The sequence below is a fragment of the Toxorhynchites rutilus genome, chromosome 3 (genome assembly GCF_029784135.1).
Source record: "Toxorhynchites rutilus septentrionalis strain SRP chromosome 3, ASM2978413v1, whole genome shotgun sequence".
Classification (NCBI taxonomy): Eukaryota; Metazoa; Arthropoda; class Insecta; order Diptera; family Culicidae; genus Toxorhynchites; species Toxorhynchites rutilus.
In genome coordinates, this window is record NC_073746.1 from 331519328 (window position 1) to 331524887 (window position 5560).

Genomic DNA, 5560 nt, shown 5'->3' on the forward strand with positions numbered 1-5560 from the left:
AACATTTCAGAGAACAATGAATGCTGTGCTGGTAGGCCTAGCCGGATTTATCTGCCTAGTGTATATGGACGATATCATTGTATTCAGCAGCAGTTTACAAGAACACTGCAACAACTTAAATAAAATTTTCGCTGCTCTTAAAAAAGCCAACTTAAAAATACAGCTCGACAAAAGTGAATTTTTGAAGAAAGAGGTCTCCTTCCTCGGTCACGTGGTGAATGAAGAAGGTGTAAAACCAAACCCAGAAAAAATTGAAGTTATCCAAAATTGGCCAATTCCCAAAACCGAGAAGGACATTAAATCCTTCTTAGGAACACTGGGATACTATAGAAAATTCATAAAGGATTTCAGCCGGATAACGAAACCGCTAACACAATGTCTTCGGAAAAATGAGAAAGTAGAACATACTCCAGAATTTCTAAAAGCATTCAACAAGTGCAAACAGATACTTTCTAGCAGCGCTATTCTAATACACCCAGATTTCGAAAAAACCTTCATATTGACAACAGATGCATCCAAATACGCAATAGGAGCTGTTCTCTCACAAGGTCCAATCGGAAGAGATAAACCTGTTGCTTTTGCATCGAGAACACTCAGTCAAACCGAAGAAAAGTACTCCACTATTGAGAAGGAGTTACTAGCTATTTATTGGGCAACCAAATATTTCCGACCGTACCTTTTCGGAAATAAATTCATTTTATACACAGATCACAAGCCGCTTACTTGCGCCGTGAACTTGAAAGATCCATCAAGTAAAATTGCCAGATGGATGATTGCTTTAATGGACTATTCCTACGATATAAGATATCGTGCCGGAAAACAAAATGTCGTTGCCGATGGCCTCTCTAGAATTCCCCAAAATTTAAATCTGAATGAAGAACAAAATGATTCTTCATCAGACGCTGCTACGCAACATTCGGCAGACACCGATGACTCGGAATTTATCGCATGTACCGAAAAACCGGTAAACACTTTTTCCAATCAGATCATTTTGAAAATAGATGGAACTGAGAGTGAGACCACCGGAGAACAAGTTTTTCCCAAAGTCCTAAGACACACGTTTACAAAAGTGAATTTTGGTGTACCAATATTACTAAGAATATTCAAAGAATTCATGGATCCTAAAAGAGTAAATTGCATTTACTGCCCAGAAAATCTCATCAACACCCTTCAAATTGTGTATAAAAACTATTTTTCTCGCGTCAAAACGTTTAAAGTAGTTATTTCACAAAAGTTCTTAATTGACTTAAAAACTGAAGAAGAACAGAATGAAGTCATAAATACAACACATACAAGAGCTCACAGAGGCATCGAAGAAAATCTGATGGCTATCAGCCAGAAATTCTACTTCCCGAACATGAAAAGGAAAGTTAGAACACACGTCACATTGTGCAATACGTGTAAAACTGCTAAATATGAGCGACATCCTTATAAATTGAACCTAGCCCAAACTCCAATACCTAAAAAGCCGCTAGACATAGTTCATGTTGATATATTCATATGTCAACCAAACACGTTCATATCCGTGGTAGACAAATTATCGAAGTTCGGAATGCTTTTTCCAATTAAATCGAGATCGATTCCTGACGTCCGTTCAGGACTGACAAAATTCTTCTCAACATATGGGATACCCAGACTTTTGGTCAGTGACAATGAACCAGCACTAAAGTCTGTTGAAGTAAGAGGCATGTTAGAAGAACTAGGAATTGAAACATATTTCACACCATCTAATAAAAGCGAAGTGAATGGAATCGTTGAACGATTTCACTCAACAATTGCAGAAATGTTTCGCTGTTGTAGATCGAAACATGAGGGATTAAGTAAGAAAGAGTTGTTTAGAGTCACTGTAGCACTTTATAACGACACTATTCACTCTTCAACCAAGATGCGACCCAAAGAAGTATTCTTTGGAATAAAAGAGGGAGAGGTGAGACCGAGTAACATTGAAGAAATTGTTAGGAAAAGGAATGAAATATACAATGAAGCAACATTAGCTCTCATTAAAAAACAAAAACAAGATTTACAGCACCACAACAAAAACAAGGAAGCTGACCCATCACTGGAAGTGGACGAAACTGTATACGTCGCGCGCCAAGGGGTCAAAAGTAAAACAAAGGATAAGTATAAACGATATCAAATCGCAAGAGATAACACAAAAACCTTCCAAGATCAGAATGGAAGAACGATACATAAAACAAAAATAAGACGTCAAAGAAAATGACGTCTCGAAACCCAAAGTAGTACTCACATATTTCTCTATTCCAGATTAGCCCTTGATGTTACAGCAGAAGTGACGATAACAGACCTCTCACGACATGATGGAATAATAGCATTTAGCGAGAGAGAAGCGAAGATTATCACATCTCAACATTTCCATCTCCACATCGTGGATTTGGAAAAGTTCGAAAGTAGTTTCACCAACCTCCAGTATACGTTACACCAGTTCGAACGACAAAATTTCACGAAACCATACCTTAAAACATTGGACATTAGGATGAAACAAATTTCCGACAATTACAAACAGTTGAAACCCATACACCGACAGAAACGAGGACTCTTAAACCCATTAGGAACGTTTATCAAATCATTGACCGGCAATTTAGACGACGACGATTTACAATTAATCCGACAAACGATAGAAAATTCAAAAACCAAAACCAACACACTTATTGACAACAACAACCGACAAATCAGAATCAATCAGGAATTCGAAGCTAAAATTAACAATTTAATTAGCCACGTAAATGAAAACCAAATTGAGGTTTTAAGAAGAATATCGAGAATTGCCAATAACGTAAACACAGAATATGAAAATCATTTAAAAGGAATAGTTCACGATCTATTTTTCAATCTAGATCTACTAAACAACCAACTAAGAGACATTTTTGAAATTGTACAACTATCGAAAATAGGGATTTTATCTAGGGCAATATTAAACAATAATGAAACAGAGTTTGTACTAGAAAAGTTAGAAGAACAAAATATTCACATTAACAATATTGACCAAATTTATGAATTTCTTAGTATAGAAACACATCATGAAAGTACAAAAATAATATTTGTGATCAAGATCCCAATATTTATGTCAGAAAAGTTCCAATATATTAGATTTGAAACATTACCAAGAAAAAACAGAATTATATCGACACCCTACAACTCAGCTGTTCTGAGTAAAACACTGACACTAGGAATAAATAACGAATGTACAATTGTTGAAAATTATAGAATTTGCCAAAGACAGGAGCTCACGAATTTAACAGGCGACGGTTGTATCGACAACGCATTAAGAGGAATCAACGCATCTTGCCCCTACGAGGAACATCGCATCGGAATGGACATTAAGCCTATCGACGACCACACGCTGATCGTGAGAAACGCTGATAAATCCGTTCTTCTGGATTCAAATTGCAACATCAAATCGAGACAGATAACGGGAACTCTACTGATCAAATATCCAAACTGCTCTGTTTCAATCAATGGAAGCAAATACGACGACAAGAGGACAATTAATCATCACGAGATCAGAACTATTTCAACAATTGGAGTGAACTTTCAGCCAACAGTAATCTTCAACCAACCTGATCTGCAACAAGTAAACCTGCTTAGAATTGAAAACCGAGACCACATCCATAAACTGCAAAGAGACCACATAACACTGCAACATACTACGATTGGATTCCTGATTCCACTCGCAGCCATGATCATAGGATTGGCAATCATGAGCCTGAAGAAACATATTGGAGTATACACCACACCACGAAATGTATCAACAGAGGTAAAACCCTATGCTAACACAAAAAGCATGACATCTTCCCTCTCCTCAGATCAAACCCAACAAGACAAATCACTAGAAAACCCAGCACAAACAACTTCAACGATACTCGCAGAAGTTCATCTATGCAACAATCAACAACAGCGGTTTCAATTCTAGCAGCCTCATCGAATTGTACCTCCGAAGAAAACAACTTAAGATTCGAGACGAATCTTCATTAGGGAGAGAGTAGTTAACACCCACATCCCCATGTACTACACGAACAGATCAACTAACCACCGAACAACAGCGGTGACCCACTTCCAATAGAGCTAACGCATCAGTTCTCCGGGCGACACATGAACAAACAGCGCATCATCATTGACGGCGCATCGACCTGAATATTTGCACCGTCAACATCATCGATACCAACGACCCATCGAAACATCGACCTATCGTTCGATACACAATCCTAAGGCTCAGCGCTTTGGCCAGGTCGAAGTCCACCACGATCGAGCTCACCGGAACCAAACTGGAGAATCAGCATAACCGTACGCCGCGTTAGGGAACTCAGCTCAGGCTAATTAGTAAGGAATAAAGTCAGTCATAATTCGATGTTCAAGTGAGGTAGTTCGTTTATAATTTTTTAAAAACCTTCCCAAAGGCCTAACTTCTTTAACTATATATATATATATATATATATATATATATATATATATATATATATATATATATATATATATATATATATATAGAACAATATATATATATATATATATATATATATATATATATATATATATATATATATATATATATATATATATATATATATATATATATATATATATATATATATATATATATATATATATATATAGAAATATAAATATATATAGAAGGTGCATTTGAATTTGCATATCATATTGAAATTCTGATTATACACGAGCGTAACATGAGCAAATTTATAACACATGCGAATTGGGGCTTGATAATTCTTTAATATTTTCCTTCGTTGATCGTATTGTTTTCACATATTCACGTTGGAGAGCCTTAACCCTTCTCTTCGTTGGTCGAGGCATTTTGATTGAATGCAATACTTTTCCGTTTACTGTTTATGAAAGCATAGGCAGCCGTGGCAGTGTTCCGAGCTCTGCAATACAATTTTCTTACCCAATGTTAAAGTTGCTAAAACTTACATTATAAACCCATTAAACGTAAAAATAATAATTGTATCGATATCAACACAATTTTATTCTATTGATTTTCATGACATGAAACGCTATGACTCAGGAATAACATTTTATTGAGTGGTTTTTATAGCTGTTTCGATGATGTTGTCTGGCACCAGTATTGAAAAAATAACGATGCTTTCACCAGTACAAACAAAACAATTGCCGAAAATTGAAAGATGAAAATTTTACTTTCAGAACATTAGCTCGAGTTTTCCGACGTTTTTCACTATACAGTGCGACAGTAGATTAAAATTTAACATCTTGTGAGTAATCGATTAGAGTTTGGTTGAGATTACTTGATGGGAAGTTTGAGAAAACGATCATTCACTTTACGCTGTTTCGCAAAATTCTTGATTTTCGGGCAAGGGGTGAGGGAGGCAGATGGAAGAAATGACCGCCATTGTGGCAGCCATTTGTGGCTAGCTTCCACCTTCACCTTAATACGAATAAATGTTTGCTGGGTTGGTTCATGCGAATTTGAATATTTAGAAATTATGTGTTCATATATCGTCTCAGTGTATAACATACCCCTGGGTAGGTTTGTGTCTTGGATTTATTTTCCAGAGCATAAATA